Source organism: Triticum urartu, chromosome 2A (assembly GCF_056163025.1).
Source record: "Triticum urartu cultivar PI428250 chromosome 2A, HENAU_Tu73, whole genome shotgun sequence".
NCBI lineage: Eukaryota > Viridiplantae > Streptophyta > Magnoliopsida > Poales > Poaceae > Triticum > Triticum urartu.
In genome coordinates this window covers 602046100-602072499 of record NC_141874.1, presented here as the reverse complement: position 1 = coordinate 602072499, position 26400 = coordinate 602046100, and the positions used below count along the sequence as shown (strand labels likewise).

Sequence of the window (26400 nt, the reverse complement as noted above, 5' to 3'; positions counted from 1 at the left end):
ATGGATTTGGCACGGTCAGTCGAGTATGCGGTCCATGCTGGACAGTCCCTGATTGTTTCTTTTATACAGCTTTTTCCGCTGACCGGACTTGGAGCCATTGAATCCAGCGTTGACAGTAGTGTCATCGGTGTTATCGCCATTGCTTCGGCGTTTGTGTCTGCTGCGTCGGAGCTTGCCGTTGTTGTTTTTGGCCTCGGAAGGGCCTGCGTCGCTGGCCGTATTTGTACTACGAGCCAGCCAGCTATCCTCACCCACACAAAAGCGGGTCATAAGTGCCGTGAGGGCTGTCATAGATTTCGGATTTTCTTGGCCAAGGTGGCGGGCGAGCCATTCGTCGCGGATGCTAGGTTTAAAGGCCGCTAGAGCTTCGGCATCCGGACAGTCGATGATCTGGTTCTTTTTGGTTAGGAACCTAGTCCAAAGTTTCCTGGCTGACTCTCCAGGTTGTTGGACTATGTGGCTTAAGTCATCGGCGTCTGGTGGTCGGACATATGTACCTTGGAAGTTGTCGAGGAAGGCTTCTTCCAAGTCCTCCCAGCTGCCGATAGAGTTTTCAGGCAGGCTATTTAACCAATGCCGAGCTGGCGCTTTGAGCTTTAGTGGGAGGCATTTGATAGCGTGGAGGTCATCTCCATGGGCCATGTGGATATGGAGAATAAAATCCTCAATCCATACCACGGGATCGGTTGTTCCGTCGTATGATTCAATGTTAACGGGTTTGAACCCTTCGGGGAATTCGTGATCCATTACTTCATCGGTGAAGCAAAGAGGGTGTGTGGCGCCTCTGTATCGGGCCACATCGCGACGTAGCTCCGATGGAGTCCGTCTGCGGTTGTCGGCTCGGGTGTGACTAGGTTTGTCGCGACCGAATAGGTAGCCATCATCACATGTCGAGGAACGTCCTTGCGATCCGTAAATCGATCGGGTATATCCTGCTCTATTATCCAGGGTCTGCCGGAGGTCGTGTGTATGAGCCCAAACTATTTTGTCTCTGTTTTTTCATGGGGGCGGGGCGGGCTGCTGTTCGGCTTGAGTTGCCGCTCTATCCCGACCACGAGGTGGTCGGTCCGCCGCACTATCCCGACCACGTAGTGTTCGGTCGGCCGCATTACGTGAGGGGAGTATGGGCTCCAGCGCCTCTTCATCGAACTGAGGTAGCAACCTTCGCTTTGGGTAACTCTTGGCTGGGCGTCTAAGGTCGTATTCTTCGGCTGCCAGAACTACAGTCCACCTATCGACGAGCAGATCTTGGTTAGCTTGAAGCTGCTGCTGCTTCTTTTTCAGGCTCCTTGCGGTGGCTATTAGCTGGCGCTTGAAGCGCTCCTGCTTGAGAGGTTCCTCAAGCATGATGAAATCTTTGTTGCTAAGGCTTTCCTCGTCCTTAGAGAGCGGATGATAACTACCGTCCTCCGAGTCATTGGGCCTGGCCTGTTTGTCGGGGATGGCTTGCCTGTTTTCTTGCTCTTCCTGTTCGGATGTTACCTCAGCAAGGTCTTCATTGTTTTCGGCATCGTCCGGAGTATTGTCTTCTCCGGTGCTGGTATTGCTGTCCTTTGAACGACGTGACTTAGAGCGGCGCCGAGGACACCGGCGTTTTTGCTGTGTCTCAGGAGGTTTATTCTCAACTGGATTTTCTTTGTCATCGTCGTTGGTTGTTTTGGATGTGTCCACCATGTACACATCGTACGAAGAGGTGGTCGTCCAGCGTTCAGTGAATGGCGGACTTTGATTTTGCTCCTCATCAGCATCATCGCCAATACTGTCAATTTCTTCGTAGTCGCAATCAAGTGTGTCAGTTAAATCCTAGACTGTGGCTATGAAGTGGGTGGCGGGTGGGAAGCAAGATTCTCCATCGTCAGCCCCTAGTTCGAACCGAACATAGTTCGGCTGTGAGTCCCCTGCCAAGGACAGGTTCTTTAATGAGCTTAGCACATCGCCCAAGGGTGAGTGCTGGAAGATGTCTGCGGCGCTGAACTCGAAGATTGATAAACTATCAAGTTTGGCATCCGTGGACTCACATGGTTCAGAACTTACACCCAAAGACGAGTCCGGGTTTCCGGTGACACAAATATTGTGTGAGTTTAAGTCCATGTGCGGCTCCAACACCGGGGAATCTATGGCCTCCATGGTGGGGTTGAACCTCCAGTCCTCAGATGACGCCGTATGCTCCGGATCTAAGGCCAGAGCAGTTACATGAGCTATCTCCTGAATGTGGTCCGATGACAGATTTAGGTCATGTTCATCGAGGTGACCAGGAGCGATCGCCGCGGCCTCGAATCCAGCGAAGATCAAATCTCCGCGGATGTCCGTGACGTAGTTCAAGCTCCCAAATCTGACATGATGGCCAGGGTGTAGCTATCGATCTGCTCCAGATGGCCAAATGAGTTGGCCCACAGTGCGAAGCCGCCGAACACGAAAATTTGTCCAGGGAGGAAGGTTTCTCCTTGGACAGCGTCATTGTTGACGATTGGAGGGGGCATCAAACTTCTTGAGGACGGCACAGTGGAACTCTCAATGAAAGCACCAATGTCGGTGTCAAAACCGGCGGACCTCGGGTAGGGGGTCCCAAACTGTGCATCTAAGGTCGATGGTAACAGGAGACATGTGACACGATGTTCACCCAGGTTCGGGCCCTCTCTATGGAGGTAATACCCTATGTCTTGCTTGATTGATCTTGATGAATATGAGTATTAAAAGAGTTGATCTACCACGAGATCGTAATGGCTAAACCCTAGAGGTCTAGCTTGTATGTCTATGATAATGAATCTCTCCCTCTCTGGACTAAGTACTCTGGTTTATATAAACACCAGGAGGATCTAGGGTTACATGAGGTCGGTTACAAAGAAAGGAATCTACATATTTGATCGCCAAGCTTGCCTTCCACGCCAAGGTGAGTCCTATCCGGACACAAGTGCAGTCTTCGGTCTTCGTGTCTTCATAGCCCATTAGTCCGGCCCCATGGCTAGCAGGCCGGACGCCCGAGGACCCCTTAGTCCAGGACTCCCTCACCCGCTAAAAAACCTCCGCCCAACTTTGCCAAGTTGCCCGGAGGCTCGGGGGCTACTGTCGGGGTAATTGACCACGGGTACCCCAAAGATGGCGAGACAATAATTCAAGACATCGGGGCTAGCAAAGCCCCTCAGTCCGACTACCCGGCCACTCATGTCGGCTCCCCGTCCGACTGCGCCAACCAGCCGGCTACCCGAAGTCAACTGCAGCCCAATCGCTCTTGCCGGCTCCTCGTCCGACTGCTCCACCCGGCCGGCAGCCGGCTGCCAACAGTGCCAACCAGCCGGCTGCACGAAATCAACTGCAGCCCGATGAGAACCCGACGAGACGGCCATACACGGCACTGTGCACGCATCACCCCAGCCATCATGTATAGTGCCACTTGCCCTTGGGCACTATTTATGAAGTGACCCAGGGGACAAGCATGACAGTCCCACCATGCCTCTAGGTAGCTAGCTATCATGCCTACATAGGTTACTTCCTAAGCTACCCCAAGCCTATATAAGCTAGCCATCCATCCAGGGAGGAGGGCTCACGCATGCACACATGCTCATGCCCAGCCACAAACTCATTCGGCCACTAGAGCTTGCATGCTCATCCGGCCACCCGTATATATACGAGATTAGATGCCCGTGGCACTGATCTCAGATACAGCTCCAAGAGCACTCTGTACTGCAGATATACCACATACATACAGACATGCATGAGTAGGGGTATTATCTCTCCGGAGAACCCCGAACCTGGGTAAACTAGCGCGTGCTACTCGCATACCCGTCCCTGGATATTCCGGCAGCGGTCTTGCCCTCACACTCAAGCCACCTTGTGGCATCTGTCGTCTTGCACCCCCCACCTGTGAGAATACCACGACATTACCAGCAAGTCTCTTTACTCGTTACATAATACATCATCCCATAACTAACTCATTAGTCACATTGCTTGCAAGGCTTATCATGATGTGTATTACCGACAGGGCCCAGAGATACCTCTCTGATATTCGGAGTGACAAATCCTAATCTCAATCTATGCCAGCCCAACAAACACCTTCGGAGATACCTGTAGAGCATCTTTATAATCACCCAGTTACGTTGTGACGTTTGATAGCACACAAGGTATTCCTCCGGTATCCGGGGGTTGCATAATCTCATAGTCGAAGGAATATGTATTTGACATGAAGAAAGCAATAGCAATAAAACTGAACGATCAACAAGCTAAGCTAATGGATGGGTCTTGTCCATCACATCATTCTCCTAATGATGCGATCCCGTTGTGGGAGTCCTGGATTAGGGGGTCTCCGGACAGCCGGACTACATCGATTGGCCGGACTGTTAGACTATGAAGATACAAGATTGAAGACTTCGTCTCGTGTCCGGATGGGACTCTACTTGGCGTGGAAGACAAGCTAGGCAATACGTATATGGATATCTCCTCTTTTGTAACCGACCCTTGTGTAACCCTAACCCTCTCCGGTGTCTATATAAAGCGAAGGGTTTTAGTCCGTAGGACAACAATCACAACATACAATCATACCATAGGCTAGCTTCTAGGGTTTAGCCTCTCTGATCTCGTGGTAGATCTACTCTTGTAATACCCATATCTTCAATATTAATCAAGCAGGACGTAGGGTTTTACCTCCATCAAGAGGGCCCGAACCTGGGTAAAACTTCGTGTCCCTTGCCTCGTGTTACCATCCGGCCTAGACGCATAGTTCGGGACCCCCTACCCGAGATCCGCCGGTTTTGACACCGACATTGGTGCTTTCATTGAGAGTTCCTCTGTGTCGTCGCCGTTAGGCTTGATGGCTCCTACTATCATCGATAGTGATGCGGTCCAGGGTGAGACTTTTCTCCCCGGACAGATCCTCGTATTCGGCGGCTTTGCACTGCGGGCTAATTCGCTTGGCCATCTGGAGCAGATTGAAAGCTACGCCCCTGGCCATCAGGTCAGATTTGGAAGTTTGAATTACACGGCCAACATCTGTGGGGACTTGATCTTCGACGGATTCGAGCCACGGCCGGGCGCGCCGCACAATCGCGATGGGTATGACCTAGCTCTACCGTCGGACGGTACCCCAGAGGCCGTGCCCGCATCAGCTCCGACCCTTAGCTCGGAGCCAACTGCGCCAATCGAGGACGGGTGGCTAGACACCGCCTCAGGGGCTACAGTCTCGACGGCGATCGAGCCAAACACCAGCATAATCCTCCGCACAGCCCGTGACTCCAAGGTGCCGGATTCTCTTCCGGACCCCGAACCATCCGCGCCCCTGCCAATCGAATCCGAGTGGGCGCCGATCATGGAATTCACCGCCGTGGATATCTTTCAGCACTCGCCCTTCGGTGACGTTCTGAATTCACTAAGGTCTCTTTCTTTGTCAGGAGAGCCCTGGCCGGATTATGGCCAACAGGATTGGGATACGGACGACGAAGAAATTCAACGCGCACCCACCACCCACTTTGTAGCCACTGTTGATGATTCGACCGACATGCTCGACTTCGACTCTGCAGACATCAACGGTATGGACAACGATGCGGGAGGCGAAGATGAACCACCGCCCACAGGGCGCTGGACGTCCACTTCATCATATGACGTATACATGGTGGACACACCAAAAGAAGACGATGATGAGGAACGGAAGGACGCACCGAAGGCTTGTTCCCTCGAGAAGCAGTCAAAGCGGCGGCGCAAGCGCCGTCCCAAATCCCGCCTCACCAGAAATAACGATCACACAGACCCAGCGTTGGAGCAGGGCGAATCATTGCTGGACCGTGGCAATACGGAGAATCAAACCAAACAAACCAATTCTGTCAAAGATAATAGTCCGGACGACACAACGCCGGACAGGCACCCGGAGTAGCAGAATGCCCGTCAAAGGCTTGTTGCCACCACAAGGAGCCTAAAAAAGTAGAAGCAAAGGCTCAAGGCTGCGCAGGACACACTCCAAATCAGATGGAGTAAAGTACTCAACACGGCAGCGAAGTACGGCGACAATCGGCCCACCAAGAGCTACCCAAAGCGGAAGTTGCTACCTGAATTCGATGAGGAGGCCTCAGACCCCTCACAACCAAAAATCAAAATAGCCACCTGGCCAGATAGACGACCTCACGGCCAACATAGAGCGGCAAACAATGCCACTCACAAGACAATACGCGATTCACGCGGGGGCTTGCACCAAAAGGACAATGCAGCCAGATCAATCTATGGACCACGCAAGCACGCCCCAGCATACGATATAACATCCGAACAACGCGGTACACCCAGATACAGGGGCGCCACACACACCCTATGTTTCACCGATGAGGTGCTGGATCATGAATTTCCAGAGGGATTCAAACCTGTAAACATAGAGGCATACGACGGAACAACAGACCCTGGGGTCTGGATCGAGGACTATATCCTCTACATCCATATGGCTCGAGGAGATGATCTCCACGCCATCAAGTACTTACCACTCAAACTCAAAGGGCCAGCCTGTCACTGGCTCAAAGGCCTCCTTGAAAACTCCATTGGAAGCTGGGCAGAGCTCGAAGACGCTTTTCGGGCAAACTTTCAAGGGACTTATGTCCGACCTCTGGACGCGGATGATTTGAGTCATATAACTCAACAGCCCGGAGAGTCAGCCCGAAAGCTTTGGAACAGGTTTCTTACTAAAAATAACCAAATTGTCGACTGTCCGGACGCCGAAGCCTTGGCAGCTTTTAAGCACAGTGTCCGTGACGAATGGCTTGCCCGACACCTCGGCCAAGAAAAGCCGAGAACAATGGCAGCATTAACAAGCCTCATGACCCGCTTTTGCGCGGATGAGGACAGCTGGCTAGCCAGATGCAGCACCAGCGACCCCAGTACATCCGAAGTTAAAGATGGAAATGGGAAATCATGGCGCAACAGCAATAACAAACGCCGGAACAAAGGAGACAGCACGAAGAACACGGCAGTAAACGCCGGATTCAAAAGCTCTCGGCCAGGTCAGAAGCCGCCCTCTAAAGGCGCCAGAGACGAACTGTCCAGCCTGAATAAAATTCTGGACCAAATATGTCAGGTCCATAGCACCCCTGGCAAACCAGCCAATCATACCCACAGAGAATGTTGGGTCTTCAAGCAGTCCGGCAAGCTCAACACTGTACACAAGGGGGAGGATACACCAAGCGAAGATGAGGATGAGCCTCTCAAGGGAGACGCTGGGGAACAAAAGAAATTTCCACCCGAAGTCAAAACAGTAAACGTGTTGCACGTGATTAATGGAAGAAACAAAACGGCACTCCCAAAAAAATACACCCGAAGGCCTGTCACCGCGGAGTCCTGCCACTGGTCGTCTCAACCGACCACTTTCGACCATCGTGATTACTCAGCAAGTATCCGGCGTGCAGGATGGGCTGCCCTGGTATTAGACCCAATAATTGACGGATACCGCTTCGCACGAGTCCTGATGGACAGTGGTAGCAGTCTAAATCTGATATACCAGGATACAATCCGCGAAATGGGGATAGACCCAACAAAAATTCACCATAGCAACATTAACTTTAAAGGAGTAACGCTAGGCCAAGGGGCTCATTGCACGGGCTCCTGCTACTAAAAGTTATATTCGGCTTCCCCGATAACTTCCGTGGCAAACATCTAACCTTCCAAATCGCTCCATTCCAAAGTGGCTATCAAGCACTACTCGGAAGCGAAGCTTTCGCTCGCTTTAATGCAATACCACACTACGCTTCCCTCACACTCAAGATGCCCGGTCCATGTGGCATCATTACAGTGAACGGAAATATTAAGCGATTTCTACGCGCCGAAGAGCGTGCGGCTGCCTTGACAGCCGCACACTAAAAACGGCCTCACCAACTAAAACATTTAGCAGGTCGTCACGACCTCGGACATGGTTAGACAAGTCCAGTGCAGCTATATGCAATTTATACCAGATCAATGATCACACCCCTATTACAAATACAAGGGGCTCAGCGTGCGCAGACAAGTGGCAATTCTTACTCACCTTGAATTATACATGGTTTATTTAAAAACTATCTTTTTGCATGACAGCTTTTTTACCTAAGCTCCTCTCTTTTACAGATAATCATCGTGCTACACCCGTCCAGGATACGGCACAACGGAGACACAGGCGCAGACGTGCAGCAGGGACCCGCTCCAAGGATTCTTTTTAGATTAAGACCCTGCGTAAACCTTTTTTACTGTCTCTTGTTGATACATATCCACCAAATTCTCAGCACAATTGAGAAGGATGCTGATGTCTTGGCATCTGGCCACGTCAGAATAATGCACATACCTGGACACAAGGGGCTTCTTACAAGCGGCACTATTTCGGCCCGGTTTTTACCATAAAGACCGAATACCTTAGGGAGTGTTCGGCGTCGCGAGTTCGGCCTTATATGCATCAGCTCCGAATCATTGTCTTTGGTCAAATGTTGGTTTGCCCGGCTCCTGTGTTTTGGTGCCTTACGTTCCGCTTTACCGGCTAAGGTAGCACCAGGAGAACTACTGCGATTGTGCCCTGGTTCATCCGGACGAGCGCCTCGGTAGAGAAAGCCGAAAACTGACTGTCATGATATAGCGTGAGACTCGTCAACCACTCGATGACCTATCAGAATGTTAGAATTCCTCCGCCTTAATGAAGGGCCGTTTTCCGGCTAGGCATATACGCACCCCGCGATCAGGAGAGTGCGGAGCCACCAGGGGCTATCTAGTAGCCCCACTGTCAAACTCCTATGGCTAAGTGAAAGTGTTAAAGCATTATAGTCCGGTTGCCTCGCTCGCTGCGCTATCACCTCCTTATCAGGACCAAGACGTTGGGTTAAGTGTGAACACGCATTTTTTGCGAGCACCTCCGCATTATATGCATGGGGGTTGAAGCCGACGGCTGCAATCTTTCAGGTTATACACATGTATACATAAACAGCCGCACAGGAGGCATCATACTACTTTCAGGCAAAAGTATAAACATAGCCTTATAAAAACTTCATAAAAGCATTATGTTTACAATGAGAATACATATCACTCAAACATAATATTTTTCGAGCACTGGGCCTCTATCAAACGAGCACCCTCGAGAACTTCCTCGAAATAGTGTTCGGCAGCCACACGGCCTACGGCCGAACCCTGCGCCGCAATAGTAGTAGCGTCCATCTCCGCCCAGTATGCTTTAACACGGGCAAGGGCCATCCGCGAGCCTTCTATGCACGCCGACCTCTTCATCGCATTAATGCGCGGCACCGCATCAAGGAACTGCTGCACTAAGCTAAAATAGCTGTTCGGCTTAGGCCCTTCCGGCCATAGCTGATCCATAACAGACCTCATGGTGAGTCCGGACAACCTATTCAGTTCGGCCCATTCGGCTAGCTGGTCAGTCAATGAAAATGGACGCTCTGGAACGTGGAATTGCGTCCAGAACAGCTTGTCCACTTCACGAGTTGTCTGACCTTGGAAGTACTTGGCCGCATCGGCAGCGCTCGTCGCCAAATCCATATACGCATCTGCCGAGCTCCACAGACGATCCAGAGGGGCATACTGTGGATCTCCGAACTTCCTCCGTAACATGAAGGGTTTCCCAGCCGCAATATCCCCGGCTTCCCGCAGCTCATCCTTCTTCGCTCTCATAGCAGAACGGGTGTCTTTGTCTACCGCCGCGGCCTTCTCAAGGTCCGTTGCCTTCGCTCGATTTTCTTTCTCAAGGACCCGGCAACGGTCGATAGTGTATTTTAACTCTACGGCCATCTTGGCCATCTTCTCCTGGCTCCCGCAATGTGCGGCCTTCTCGGCTTTCAACTCTTCGGCTGCCTTCAAAACAGCCGCATTACTAATCCTCGTTTGTTCCTTGGCTCGGGCAAGTTCCGCCCACAAGGCTTCCACGGTGGCAGCTCCATCTGCAGTCACAACATATTAAGGATACTGGCATTATGCTGCTCTTACTATGTGGCATTCACCGGATGATAACACTTACCCTGTGCCTCGTCAAGCCTCTTGTTAACAAGCTCGATGTCGGCGTCTGCCGCATCCAGTTGCCGTTTTAATTGGGCAAACTCATTAGTCCGGCTAGCCACCGGAGCTTCTACCACCTGCACATAGAGGCAGTCTGGTTATTGCCTGGGAATACGATCCTCTGTTCGCCACCGTTCTCGACGACAACCAGAGTCTCAGGGGCTACTATCTACACAGGGCACACCTAACATGTGCAGTACTATCACATATTATCTCGGGCGTGTCTAGTGGGCGGCCGGATGCCCACTAGTGCAACCGAGCGGCCGGCTGAAAAAGGAAACCCCCTGTCCCCACAAAACAGAAAAGGAAGGGGCTCATCAAACAGACCGATCGACCGGCCACCAAAAAAACCGATCGAGCCCCCACGTAGCTAGCTGTCCCTAGCTCGCACCCACGCCCCCGCTCGCCCCCACGCCTCAGCCCCTCCCACACTGCCTTTTTCTTCTTCTCCATGCCAGAAGCAGATCCAACAGAAATCGCCCCCAACCCTTCTTCCTCCTCGTACACAGCCGCCATGGGAGCCCCAAAGTAGAAGGAGCTGCTTCAAGATCTAAAGGGCAGGGTGGTCAGAGCCATACCAGGCAGTAAGATCAAGCAGGTAAGCCCCCTCTGCACCTCTTCACTTCCCCCTTTCTTTTACTGCATAGGCATATGTAAACCCCCTTCTCCATGGATCCATGGAGAATCTGCTCCAAAAAAGAGGTGAATCTGGCACATCACACCAGCCTACTTGATGTTACTGCTGGATGTGTTAAACATGCCAAAAACTACTTGATGCATGCCAGACAAGTTTCTACCACCTGCATGTGTTAAACAAGCCAACTAAAAATGAGTTCTCTGGCCAATTAAAACATGATTAAAGCCAACTCAACAAAGCATTGTAACCAAAAACTAAACATGCATTCTACAAACTTGTAGTTATTGTTTGCAAAATGAACAAAAAATTGACTGCCCAATAGATATGTGCAACGAAAAATTCATAAATGTGCAACTAAACATGCATCCCAGCCAACTGAACCTATATTCTGGCAACTCGGCATGCATGCTAGCCAAAACTAAAACATGCATTGTACCCCACGTGTTATCTGGCCAACTAAAAAACATGTATCCTGGCCAACTAAACATGTATCCTGGCCAAGTAAACATGTATATTTCGCAATACATGTTTGTGAGTGAACACTTTGGGAAAACTGTAGTATATGTGCAAATAAAAAACATGTTTTCTGGCCAACTAAACATGCATGTTGTCAAAAAACTAAGAAAATGTATCCTGGCCAACTGAGACATCTATTCTAGCCAACTGAATGCATTAACTATCCAACTGAACATGCATGTTGGCCAAAAACTGAAATAAATGCAACCTGGCCAGCTGAGACATCTATTCTAGCCAACTAAAAACATTTAATGTCCAACTGGATATGTATGCTGGCCAAGTGCAAAGATGCATCCTGGCAATTGAGACGTCTATTCTAGCGAAAACCAGAAATCTGTAGTGCAACAGGAAAAGCACAAGAACTTTTGTCCATGGCTAATGAAGCCACAAACCATATTAACATATTCACACATATAATCTTGTCCCACGCATATATTCTGGTCCCACACCTATTGCAAACCATATTAATATGTTCAAATATACCAGAACTAGAAACATAAACGAAGGTGAAAAACATATAACTATAATCTGTCCTCCAATTCTTCTTTCTTCTTTCACCTGGATTTTCCTTCTCAAATGTAGCATCCAATTATGTGCAGAAAAATCTGAAAAGAGCTCCTTGCGAAACGGAAACCTACAAATCATTACAACAAAACAAAAAGGAAAGTCAAAAAAACTTTGTAGCAAAAAGAAGTCATGCTTTTGCCAGTTATTTACTGCAAACTGTGCAACTAACATAACAAATCTGTGCAAACAAAAAATTTCATAACTGTTATAATAAAAGATTATGTTACGGTCATGTTGTTTTTGGAACTAAGATTATCACAAAATGGTGTGCAACTGCCTATTTACTAAGTTTTTAGGTTGTTTGAAACACTCTTTTTTTGTGGTTACCAACTGATGACATCAATTTCTTCTTTTTATATATGTGCAGGGAGTGTGTGGCAGCATCCAAGAACAAGGGAAAAAATGCTTGATCTCAATGAGTTGCCTCCAGATCTCAATGAGCTTCCTCATGATATGGATCAGCAACAACCCAGCATACAACAAGGAAATTGGACAGAAAATGGTCGATCTGTTTACTACACGCAGGTAAGTCGTGATGGTAACCCTACGAGCCATGACAATGTGGCAGGCCAGTCATCAGCCCGTGGTGCCCCTGTAGTGGTGTCTTTGCAGTCAGAAAGCCATACTCTTGATGACACAGGAACCGAGCCAAATGTTCCTGGTCCAACCAGGACTGAGCTAGAAGCTGGGGCTGTTGACAGAGCTGTGCAAGTAGAAGAAGGAGAGGATGAGGCTGGTTCTCAACCTATGGAACCCTATGTTGGCATGAGGTTTGACAGCCTTCAAATTGCTAAGGATCACTACAATAGCTACGCACTACGGATGGGTTTCTCTATCAAGATGAACACCTCTAGACGGACAGCCCGCACCAATGAATTGATAAAACAATAGTTTTGCTGCAACAAGTTCAAGAAGCCCAAAGCTGATGATGGAGGAGCTGAAGCTCCTCCTGTCCTGGACCCTATTCCAGATCCAAAATATGTTAACAGTGATGAGGAGGTGGAAGAAGAACCTCCAATATTTGCTGAAGAGGAGGCTGGTACTAGTAAGAAGAAGAAAGAAGCGCAAACGCGAGACAATAAAGCAGACTGAATGCAAGGCGAAAATGTTGGTGAAGCTGATAGATGGGCGATGGGAGGTGACGCACTTTGTTCGTGACCACAATCATCCGCTTGTGAACAAACCGTCATTGTCCAAATACTTGAGATCCCACCAAGGCATCTCACTTGATGAAAAGGAGTTTCTGCGCATCTTGTATAACTGCAACTTGACTACAGGTGTGGTGTTTTTCTATATCCCTTGAAGAATTAAGTTTCCCTCTAGGCAGTCCAGTGTGCAACTGTTATGGTACTACTGTGCAACTGAAATGGCTTAACTGTGCAACTGGTGTCCAACTTCCCATGCTTTTTGTATATCACTTTTGGTGCTTCTTGTGCACCTAGATTGTCTTTACTGTGCAACTACACAATGTCCTGTCTGCAAAAACTGCAAAGTGTTTTTAAAAAGGTGCAGCTAGGTGTCCATTTCCTACAATTATCTTCTGTGCCAACACGTGTCCTATTACTGTGCAGCTGGATGTGCCATTTGTGCAACTAAAAAAGGATATAATGTTTGTTTTTGTATTATGCAGGACGAATGATGCATGTAATGGCAGAGTTCTATGGATCTGAGATGATGGTGCTGTTCGGACCAAAGGCAATAACAAATCTTTGTACAAGTTTCCGTAGAGATGACACAAAGGAGGGTGATCTGATTGAGACAATTGCGCACTTCAAGGATATACAAAAAACCGATCCAAACTTCTTCTATAAGGTGAAATATGATGAAGAGGACAGAGTTGTCAACATATTTTGGGTGGACGGCTTAGCTCGAAAAGCTTATGCGGAGGCGTACCACGATTGCATATCGTTTGACACCACCTACATGACCAACTTGTACAATATGCCATTCGCGCCCTTCATAGGAATAAACCGACATGGCCAATCTTTCATGCTGGGTTGCGCGTTTGTGAGGCAGGAGTTGGCATCGAGCTTTGATTGGGTCTTTGGAGCATTCCTAGAGGCTATGGATGGCAAACCTCCTGACAACTTCATCACCGATCAGGATGGTGCGATGAGGCAGTCAATACAAAGCATCTTTCCAACCACCGTGCACCGCTGTTGTCGATGGCACATGATGAAAAAGGCTCAGGAAAAGGTTGGTTGGCTGCTGTGCCGGAATCCAAGACTCTCTGATGATTTCAACAAGTGTGTTGACTTCAGCTTCACTATAGAAGAGTTTGAGCAGAATTGGGCTGGGTTAATGATGAAGTATGAGGCTATGCCACACACGCACTTTGAGAAGTTGTACGAATACAGGTCAACTTGGGTGCCGTGCTACTTCAAACACAGGTTCTTCCCCTTCCTCCAGTCTACACAGCGTAGTGAGGGGTTCAACGCCGTCCTGAAAAGATATGTGAACCCACACAACTCAATGCTGAACTTCGTCAAGCAATATGAAAAAATCCAGAACCACATCCTTGCCAAGGATGGCTGCAATGATTACAGGACAGAACACCTTGAGATTGAGTTGTGGTCCAACTTCCCAATAGAGAAGCAAGCTTACAAAACCTATACTAGAGACCTTTACCGCAAGTTCAGAGAAGAGTTTGAGCTGATTGGACGTTATAATGCATTCCAAGTTGGTGCTGATGTGTTTGAGCTCAGACCGAACCAGGAATTTGTTGCGAAATATGGTTCTCGAAACTACTTGGTGCAGGCAAGGGTGGAGGAGGGTTCCTATTTGTGTGAGTGCTGTAAAATGGACAAGGACGGCATCCTCTGTTGCCACATCCTCAAGGTGCTCACCCATGTTGGCGTTGATGTCATACCGGAAAGGTACCTGCTAAGACGGTGGACACCTACTGTTGTACCTAGTGCGCCAGGGACTGGTTATGAGCAACCGGATGAAATGCCTCCTCAATCAAAGAAGTAGATAAGGGAGAGGAACATGATATACGATTTTCGGAAACTAGCAAAGTTTGCGAGTGGTTCTGATCCAGCACAAGCTATTGTATACAAGCATATGTGTGCAGCACGTACCGAGATCGGCCACCTGAACAAGTCCAAGAAAAAGAAAAAACCGACTGCTGCAACGGGGCCATTAGATGATGGCAACCCTCGAGGACCTCCTCCACCTCCAGGCAGCAATCAGGGGGCTCATCATCCAGGTAATTACCTGCCCCAACTCCTAATCTAACTAGGTGTGTAACTTCAGTTGCACACATCATTGTGCCCAGTTGCACACACCATGGTAGCCACTTGGACAGAACATACTGCCTAGTTGCGCACGCTGTGTTAGTTCAAGCATCAAGATAACACAGCTAACTTATTTTTCCAGTTCTGGATATAGGTGATGTCAACCCTCAAGGACCTCCTCCCCCTCCTGGCTGTACACGGCATCCTCCGCCACCTCCTCCCCCGCGTGCTCCTCCCAATGGCCCTATAGGCAGCACTCAGGGGGCTCGTCGTCCAGGTAATTACCTGCCCCCAACTCCCCATCAAACTAGGTCTGTAACTCCAGTTGCACACATCATGGTGCTCAGTTGCACCGAACAGGCTACCTAGTTGCGCACGCTGTGTTAGTTCGAGCATCAAAAAGATAAACACAACTAACTTGTTTGTCCCGTTCTGCCTATAGGTGATGCCAACCCTCAAAGACCTCCTCCCCCGCCAGGCCCAACTAGCAGTGCCCTTTGTGCTACTCCCAATGGACCTACAGGCAGGACTCAGGGGGCTCATCACCCAGGTTAGTACCTTCACCGACTCCAAAACAAAAACTAGGGTGAGTGACTTTAGTTGCACATATCATAGTGCCCAGTTGAACAGAACATGCTGCCTAGTTGCGTGCGCTGTGTTAGTTTGAGGATCAAGCTAAAAATCTAACTTGTTTTTCATGTTCTGCCCATAGGCGACTACAATCCAAGTACCATGACAGGCCGTGCTACTGCAGGTGTTTTTTTCAACTTAACTTGCACACAGCAACCAGTTAGTTGCACAAAATGTACTGTGTGGTTGCACAGAACATCATTGCTGGTTGCATAATAACAAAAATACTAAACTTTTTATATGATTATTACACAGGTGATCGTGATGGTCCTACTGCCCCGTTGGAGGCTGCATCCCTTGCACAAGCTTCTGATGATTTTGTGCCCAGGGATCCTCCAAGGTCTACTACAAAGGGTAGGGCAAAGAGTCGACGGTACAAATCGGCGTTGGAGCTACACCCAAAGAAGAAAAACAAATGCAGCAAGTGCCAATCTACAGAGCACACTGCTGGTGTGTGTCCACAGAGGCTCCTGTGATTCTGTTTCCTCATTTGTACCTTTGGAACAAAAAAGGAAAATAATGATGTCTTTTTTAGCAATGTTGGGACCAAGTGGACACATTCAGCATCTATGATTCCTCTTTATCTAATTTATGCTGCTTGAATTAGTTCATGCACTATGTAAAAAAAGTTGCTATTTGTGCCTTTGTTGGCAACTGGTTAAATATTTAGTTGTTGAACAATTGTATATCCAGTGCTCCTAATGTATCAACAAAAGTGATGATATTGAGTTGCAAACGCAATTACTAGTAGTGTGCAACTACAAAATCTGCTTAATAAAATTGTACAAACCAGCAACTTCCTCCATGGAGCAGAAAAAAAGAAAAAATAGTACTGACCTACTCCTTGTCGTATCTCAGCAACTTCCTCCATGGGGCGGTGTTGTGCACGCTGGTGACCCAATCATATGCCAGCTTCTTCCTGATATTGAGTACTTCCTTGGGGTCGTAGTTGGGCAGTTGGCTACCATTCCACTCAGTGGCGTTAAGCAGTGCGAATAACCCACACTCATTACTACAAAATGGGCAAAAAAAATTTGTCACATAAAATTAAAACCAAATAAAGATAATGCACTCTGTGCAACTGCTTCTGTTCTACTGTGCAACTGCTTATGTCCTACTATGCAACTGCTTGTGTTCTATTGCAACTCATTATGTGCCACTGTGCAACTGCTTACGTGCCAGTGTGCAACTACTTATGCGCCACTCTGCAACTAGCTAGATAATCCATTAGAAACTCATAAAAGTGATAAAACAGTTTGAAGACTAGTACTGTGTCTTAAAAATACTAAAGATTGCACATGTAGAAAAATTTAAAAACTACAAAATGATGGTATATGATTGAGAAGGAATGAAATGCTTATTGTCTTACTTGCCGAGCTGCTTCGGTACGTCAATGTCAATAATCTGGAAGTGCTCGATGCTGAACTTTGGGTAATGCTTCCTCCATAGCTGGCGTACTGCCCCCGCGATGGTAGAGGCGGTGTTCATCAGCTCAATGTTGTCCAGCGTCCTGCTTGAATCAAGAACTTCGAAGCGTCCGTCCCTCAAGTTGACACTGAAGACCCAATAATGCCTCCCTCCATCCTTATCGGTTACATCTGCGCACTCGAGCACTGGCAGCATGACCTGCAAGTGTGAACGATTTCAGACACAAATACAAGCTGTAGCTAAGAAAAACAGTAAAAGACTTGGTCAAGTTAAAAACAGGTTGCAACAAGTATCTGCCAACTAACAGATGTGTCATGTGCAACTGGACATGCTGTGGGTGCCAACTAAAAAAAGATTGATCATGTGGGCACAACACTCACCAAGTCTTTATTGTCAAGACGGTTCTTGTAATCAAACTTCTTGTTTATCTCATTCACATTATGGATCCCTTGCTGTAATTTTATCTGCATAGATTATAAAACATGGCTCAAAACTCCTTAGTAGGTGAAAGGCCTCCCTCAAATGGTCAACGAAAAAAGTGCTACAGAACAAAGATGAGGGTAAAAAGAAGGTTTTGGAAAAACTTACAGAAAACCTCAGTGGCATAACAACCTTCTTTGACCCTTCTGGTAAGTTATCCATGATGTGTAAGATTCCAGTCTCAATAACAATTTTTGACAACCATTGAACCGGCTTCATCGAATCAACTAACTCCTTTAAAGAAATGTAGAAAGCACCATACCTGATTATCTCAAGGCTGATTATTTTTTGAAAGCAATAAAAAGACAAGTTAGCTCGAAGGGTCACAGCGGCAAAAAAAATGTGCATGAAATTGAAAACAGAACAGTGTGCAACTAAAAGCCCTATTCTGTGCAACATGCTATGCTTTCTGTGCAACTAAGTGGTTGGTCCTATGCAACTGAAAAAGATATGTATGTAGGCTGTGGGGAGTTAGTTTACCTGGTAGCTCCATCATCTGCTCCTTTGTGATGCCTGACCCAATACAAGAGGGCAGCGTAAAGCTTGTTCACTACCTTATTGGCGCTGAAAGTCTTCTTCTTGTTGTAGTCGATGAATGGAGACCTTTGAGATGCTACGGGCCTTATTACCCTCCTCTGTCTTCGTGTAATAGGTGGTCCCGAAGAACTGCTCATGCCAGCTTCTGGTTCTGCGCATATCGGGGTGTGGCAATTCTCTGGTGAACCAACATCTAGCTCTTGAGCTATTGCCTTGCCAGCATCAGCAGCATCACATCCTTCATTCACAGCTGTTGGGTCCTACTCACACTCATCAATGCAAATCACACCGGCTTCCGCTGTTTCTGTTGCTGGAGCAGGTGCTGGAGCATCACCATCTATGCCGAGGTCAAAAGATGGTGCATCACAGAACCCGTCACCATGATAAGACTTTGATCTTCGTAAGGGTTCAAGGACCAGGGCATCTCCTCGCGACACAAACACGGGTGCATCGTTCACTGACTTGGTTCGCAATAGTGTTGTAGTTGGCGGCCTTGCAGGCTTGCACCTACTTATAATGTTGAACACCTCCTCTTGTGTTAATGGTTGCTGAAAGTCAGCTCTTTGGGACGGCACTTTGATAGTTGGATCACCTCCTTTTGTGTTTGGCATTGAAGCATCTCTATGAGTAGGCACCTTGGGGCTTGCAGTTGCAGTGGTGCCTTCCTGACCAGCTGTGGTGGTTTTGACTGTGACCATGCTGCTAACTGACACATCAGTTGGCACACTGGTATCTGTAGTTGGCATCTTTCCAGTCTGAGTTGGCAGCAACCTAGCAGAACTTGGCACCCCTGCATCAATGGCTGCGGCTTGCAGTTCTCTCTCGTCTCTGAACCCCAAACCTTTTGTGGCATGTTCCCCCTTTGTGCCCCTGGCAAACTTGACAATCTTCTCCTTAGGTGGTTTTGGTGGAACTGTTGAAAGGGGAGTCTTCCCCTTGATCTGTTGAACTTCTGTGACATTGGTTGGCTCTCTGCTCACTACAGTTGGCATATCAGTTTGAAGCACAGATTCCTTGACCATATTTACTTCAGCATCTGCACTCACCATCTTCTCCTTGGTTTGAGGCAACTGCAGATTCTTCTTCATTGAAACTGCTTTACGCTTCTGGACCACGTGAGGGTTTGCCATGGATGTTGCCTTGCTCTTCCTGGAGCTTAGGTCTGGGAGCTGCTTTAAATATTCCTTGTATTTTTCCTTTGAATGAACCCAGTCAAGACCATTTCCTGCTTCCTCCATGTCAATTTGATTCTTTTCAGCATCACTTGATAAGAACAGGCTCTTGTTAATGGCAAAGTTGATCTTCTCACACATATCTTTGTCGCTGAAATCTGGCACGGGAAAGGTGGTTGGCAAAGCTGGCTTCAAGTTGCAGAGCTTGAACATATCAATGCTGCCCTGAGACTCTGCTTCGTCATTTTTCTTTGACTTCGGCAAATCCTTGTCTTTCCAGCAAGTTTTGTCAATCAACATCTGTAGTGTGCTCCTGCTACTCAATGAATTGCTGCTGCTCGCAGGGGTGGCATAAGTGCTAGTCCTCCTGGATGTGTTGCCACCTGTACCACCAGAACCAGGGGCGTTGTCATCATCATCGTCATCGCTGCTGTCGCTGCCTCCATTGGATCCCCCTTTATCATCACCATAACCATCCTCGTCTTCTTCAGCATCGTCTTCTTCCCTCTCACTACCATCAGCTGCTGCGCCTTTGTCTTCTCCCCTCTCACTGCCATCAACTGCTGCCCCTTTGTCCCCGTCCCCCTCTTTGGCATCACCTTCTTCTTCCTCCTCCTCTGCATCACTATCTTCTTCCTTGTCCTCCTCCTCTCCTTTGTCCTCTTCTTGTTTTTCCTCCTCCTCATCATCATCATCCTCCTCCTCCTCTGCATCTTCTTCATTGTCATCCTCATCCTTGTCCTCCTCCTCTGACTCATCCGCATCTGTGTCCTCATCGTCGTCATCATCTATCGCTACTTCCATTTCCTCATCTTCTTCTGACTCATCCTCAACAAACTCGTCTTCTTCTTGTATAGTTGACCGTCATCTCTTTCTTTTTGGAGCACGGCGTGACGCCCCAGTTTGCATTGATGGCTGATGTACGTAAGGATCAATATCTGGTTCCTCGTCATCGATCTTGGCAACTGCTTCAATGAAGGTGCCAACCTGTTCAGTTACAGCCTTGCACAGCTCATTGACCACTTTCGCAATCTTTGCCTTTTTCTGCATCAACACAAAAAAGATTCAGTACTGATTCAGTTAGAAAAAATAATAAAAAGTAAAAATGTCTATAACTGACCATGATGTGATAAGCAAAAACGACTAATACACACTTTCTGGCCAACTAAAAACATGATTCTAGCTAACTACACATGCACTGTGGCACAAACTAAAAAACATGCATTCTGCCAAAAGTTGATGACAATGGTTGTAAATGAACACTTTGACTGTCCAAAAGAACATGTGCAACTACAAAAGCTTATATGTGCAACTGAACATACATCACAGCCAACTAAATTCTGTATTCTCGCAACTACAAAAGTTATACATGTCCATCTGAACATACATCCCAGCCAATAGAAAAATATTGGTAAGTGATACAAGTTTCTGTATGCAAAACACTAACCTGCGGATTGTATGTTATTGGTAACTTGGATGCAACAAATGCTTCAGCTTGCAAAATTCCACCAAACAGTGGTGTCTGCTCCGTGCCTCTATACTCCTCTTTAAGATGATGTGAGAAAAAAGAGAAATAGAAAATAACAAGGTTATCAAAATAGATTTGTGTGTTGAATGAAACCACACATTACAACATGTGCAACTACAACAAGATACTGGGGTAGACAAATTCAACTATACATATATGCAACTGAACAAAGACACAAAAACTGTGCAACACACATGGCACCTAAAAAAAGTTTCTACCAACTGATGCAACACATCTGTGCAACAAGATTAGTAAAATTGTGCAACTTAAAAAAGATGGTGTGCCGATTTAAAATGAACATGTGTGCAGATTGCCAAACTGAAAGCTACAATCTGTGCAACTACATGCATTGTTGTGCCAGCTGATGACAGTTTTCTGTGCAATTTCCAAAAAGAGTGACCAGACATCAAAAGAACATAGAAGGAAGAAACTGTTGGAAAAAAAACAAAAAAGAACTCACTTGTAATTTGCCGAACACACCAGGAGAGATAGTATCCTTCTTGATCACCTTGGCAATTAGAGTACTATCCCATGCATTCGATCGTATCGCGCGGTTGCTTACTAAGATGTCATGTACGAGCGCATCAAGGTATAGTATCTGCACCAGACCCAAACAAAAGAAAAGGCCAAGTTCAGTTATTGTTATGAGAATTTTAGCAAACTATAACTGCACAGAAAGAACAGGAACAGATGGAAAAAAGTGGTCGTTTTCACTAACCATCAAGTGATACAAGCAGCAGCAGACAGTTTGCTTCTCCTGGTATGTTCCGGAAAGCTTCGTTAATCTGTTCTGCTACAAAGAGGCAGATGTTTGTATTCTTTAGCATTTGATGATCTAGCACAAGTCCATAACACTTTGGGTTGAGCTTCAAGGCCGTGGTTGGTGCTAGAAAAGTGCTGAAGGCAACCGCAAGCCAGGCCATAAAGATTGTGTCATCCGTTCTTTCAGCCATATCCTGAATCATCTTGAGCCATGTAGTGATCTGGGGATGAGAATTTCCAGTTATGTTGAAAGCCTGTCTGAATCTCCTAGTGGCATCCTTGTCAACTAAATATCTGACTTTTGGACCCTTGTTTGGGAGATCAAATACCCTCTGAACACTGTCAGCATCGACACGGATCCTTCCCCTTCCTGGGAAAACCATTTCAGAGGTCTGTGGCTGGTAGGACTACACCAGGAACTTAGTGAGGTCCGCTGGAAGTGTGTCTGATAAGTTCAATAGCCCCCCGACCGACCTTGAAACTAGCTCTGATTTCTGTAGTTGGGTTAGAGAGGCGTTGAAATTTGCAAAGCGCGCTGGTGATGCCGTTATCCTGCCTGCTTGTGATGGTCGCTCCACATCTTCCCTTGGAGCCACCTCAACTCCTTCACCGCTGCCCTGTTGATTAGAAAATGAAAGCATTACACAAACATTAAACACAAGAGAAAAAACAAGAATGAAAAAACTAGCAATCATCATTTGGATCAGTATTAGAATGAGCTATATATTCATAAAATGGATCATGCCAACTAATATGATGTATTTGTGCAACTAATAAAGCTCATGAGGACAACTGCAAGACTGCCAGTGTGCAACTGAATGTGCAACAATAAAATAGTAAATAAAAAAAGAACGAGACCTGGCAGCTACAAAAAGTTCTAGTGGATGTGCAACAATAAGAAATGATACTGCAACATAAGAAAAACAGTAACTAAAAAAAGGTTTGCAAAGAACTATTCAAATAGCTCATAAACACACAAAAAAACCCACATACCTCAGCATCTGCTGCGGAAGATGCGACAGCTTCTCCAGCAACTGCTGCCTGCACAAAAAAATGACCACTGATGTCAACTATGAAAAGATGCCAACTAGTGAACTACAAGATGCCAACTAATGCCAACTAATGTCAACTGTATTTAAATCAATATGACTAGAGATGTCAACTACAAAAGGTTGTTATTGAAAGACTAAAAACAAAAATAGTGGTCCGAACTGCTGCATAATTTCATCACTATCTAAAAAAGGCAAGAAAAACACTTATATTTGAGATTTTACTTACCCTAGAAGATGACTCAGCTCCCTTGCCAAGTGTTGCACGTCTAGTCCGCTTTACAACACGGAACTGATCAGCATCCTAAGAAAAAAAATAAAAAACATGAGCATGGGAAAAAATGTTATATGACCCAAACAAAACCAAAAAATGGACTTGTGTCATCAGCATGCCACTTACCTCAACATCCTCTCCCTGCTCAACACTCTGCGCAGGTCGTGGCTGGCGATTAGCAGGACGCTTCGAGTTCCGGCGAAGCAGCTGACTTCCAGAACGCTGATTAAGCAACCAAAAGAAAACATGAAAAAAAGACATTAGCATACATGCATAAGTTGAAAACAACTCAAAAACAAAAGAAAAAAAGTGAAAAAAATACATCTCCTTCATTGCCATCCGCATCTCCTCCTATTATAACCATTTTTGCCCTGCGGCAGGAAATACAACAAAAAAACATAGTTAGAAGATGTGGACAACCAACTACTACAATGATGCAGCCAACTGGGCAGTAAACCTTGTGCAAACTGGACATCAAATAAGCCAACTAACTTTTTTCTGCCTAGTTATTACTTGCCAACTGTGACAAGTAATACCTAGGCAGAAAAAAGTTAAGTAAAGGCAACAAGCTCAGTGAGATAACTTATTCTGAAAAAAGCGTCCCTAGTTGAACATGAGGGGAGACACATGAAAACAACCATATCCACAACAAAAAGACTTGCACATTGAGAAAAATTAAAAATGGAAAATTGGCAAGCATTGGTACTAATTTGCACAAATCAAGGGGTCCTAGTTGCACAAAGCACGAGAATAACACATAAACCACCACAGCCACCACAACGCTGGTGGATTGGGTAGATTATATTGGAAAACTGGCAAGTATTGGTGCTAAAATTGCACAAACAAGAGTCCCTAGTTGCACACAGCAGAGGGGGAAACAGCCAACTCATGCGCAAAATGAGTTAGAAGATGCGCAAAATGAAGTACAGAACCAACTAGTACATGGATGCAGCCAACTAATCAGGCAACTTGTGCAACTGAACGACGCGTAGACAGACAACCTAGCACAAAATAGCAAGCAAACTAAGCAGGGCAACTAGTGTCCATTGTAAAACACATGGACAACCAACTTGACCACGAAAGCAGAGCAACTTGTGCAACACAAAACAGTATATATATACAACCAATTAGTATATGGATGCGTCCATTTAATTGTGCAAATGAACAACATATAGACGGTCGACCTAGTGCAAAACAGCAAACCAACTAAGCGGGACAAACTAGTGCAGGTGTAGAACATATGGACAGCCAACTAGTAAAAGTGATGTAGCCAACTGAGCAGGCAACTTGTGCAACTGAACAGTATGTAGACACCCAACTAGCAAAAAAATGGTGCAACTGCAGAACATAGGGACAGCCAACTACTATATGAATGAAGCCAACTGGATAGAATTTTGTGCAACTGGAACACAAGTGTCTACCAACTAAAAAGTGGCCCTGATACAAGTTTCACCCTCTTAGTTGGTTTGCACAGGTAATGGTCCCTAATTTGCACAGGTACTAATTTGCACAGGTAATGGTCCCTAATTGCAAACAAGAGGAGAAAAACACATGACCCACGAGAACCACCATAAGGCTGGCAGATTGGCTATATTATCTCAAAAATTGTCTACTACTGCTCCTAATTTGCACGCAAGGGGCGACAGAGTTGCACACCGTGGGGGAAAAACAATCATCAAAAACACCAGATCCACCGCGAGGCTTCAATCCATAGAAGAGGCTCTATCGCCGCGAACCACTCATCCTCCCCGAACCACTCGTACCGTACGTATATGCACGAGCTCACCCCCTACTGCAACGCAAAAACAACGGGATGAGCACAACCCTAACCCACCCCTGCCAATCCGGCGGTTTCCCAAACGAAGTAGTCCGCTGGGGTGACCTCAACCTCGCCGGAAAATGAGTTCGACCTCCCTAACCCCGACCGCGACCTCGACATCTACCTCGACCTCCCTGACAACGACCGCGACCTCACCGGAAAACGAGTGACCTCACCAGAAAAAGGAGGACGGGCGAGTGGAGAAACAAGCAGGGACGAAGACGAGGAGCGCGCGTAGGAGCAGTACCTGTGCCGCCGTGGACGACGACCCTCGCGGCGCGCCCCGTCGTCGACCACAACTCGGCGGATTTGGAACCGCCTCCGAGCACCAACCAACGGCGAAAGAAAAGGGGGAAAGTGGAGGAATGGGCGGCGAGAGGTGGGGGTGGACGGGGTAATGGCACGAAATTCGAAACTGCCGCCCACTACGCACGACGGCTAAAACGCTGGAGAACTGCCTAATCCTTGATGACATGTGGGTCCCACGGACGATTTATCTCACGCGGCGTGGCACAATCGGACCAGGCGACTGGTCCACACGCGGGTCTGAGCGGCGCGGCCCCACCTCCCGACCAGGGGACACCTGGACACCGTGCGGCGTCGATCGGGACGAGATCGAGCGGCTCTCGTTCGGCCGCTCGTTCTGTCTGTTTAGCGCACGACCACTTTTTAGATTTTAGGTATTATCTCACATACCTCAAAGCCTGTCAGTAGACTCATAAAGGCTTCATGTAATCCGCTTTCAGCGGACGAGATTCTCTCCATCACCGTACCCATCAACATACGATGCTCTTCTGAGATGGTCGCTCACCCCACCAACTCCCTCAGAATGTCCGACCGCACACCATGCGGTGTCGGACTCTTTCGTATGCTCTCTTCGGGAGCCGGACGCTGGGGACTTCTGGGGTCTACGGGACTATCTTCTGGCCTCACCGGATCCGGAGAGGCCCTCCGCGACGACACTTCAGGGTCGCCCGCTTCTGGAGCGGAGGAGTCCGGGGGAGGCGTTTCGCTCTCCATCATCTCCGGAAGAAGATCCCCCGAAGACGAACTCATTTGAGAGGGGCTGAGGCCCGAACTGCAAGATATATGCGGTGGTTGTTTTCTCAGAGGAAAAAGATAGCATACTCTTACTATTAAAATATTTTGGATCACTTACGACTCGTTGGAGGGCTGATCCCGTCGCGGACTTTGTGCAGCAAAAGCACCCCCCGAGGCAGGACCCTCTGTGGGAGACTTCTTCTCCCGTTTGGAGGCTTCGGCTTCCGGATCCTCGGAAGCAGTCCTTTTCCTCCCCCGGTCGTCCTCCTTCATGGAAACGCTCGTTCCCTCGGTCGGAGCGGGTAGCGATGGGGGCCCGCGTTCGCCCGTATTATCCCCCTCGGTATCTTCCTTCAAGGGCTCCGGGCAAGGTGCGACCTCGAGCATCTTCTCCAATATCGGATTTTCCAAACCCTCAGGGAGGGGGGCCAAACACCGAATCATATTCGCCTTCGTTATCCAGTCCTGGTCAAAAGGCGAACTCTCAAAAATAACCTCGAATAAAAGACAGTGTGTTCGGCTAGAGGATTTCTTACTTGTTCGGCGGCGCGGTTACTACTCAAGCCCACGTCCTCGGTGATATCCGGACATTCCACGTGAGGTCCGAAGAATGACTTGTACATCTCCTCGTGCGTCAGGCCGAGGAAACTTTGAATGGCACGTGGTCCCTCTGGGTTGAACTCCCACAAGCACAGGGGTCGACGTTTGCAAGGCTGGACTTGGCGAACCAGCATAACTTG

General features: G+C 47.6%; 1 pseudogene; it reads left to right on the top strand.

Moving 5' to 3' along the window:
* Nucleotides 1-16046, top strand: part of LOC147986174 (uncharacterized) — a 34083-nt pseudogene extending 18037 nt beyond the window's left edge.
* The last annotated feature ends 10354 nt before the right edge of the window (nucleotides 16047-26400 follow it).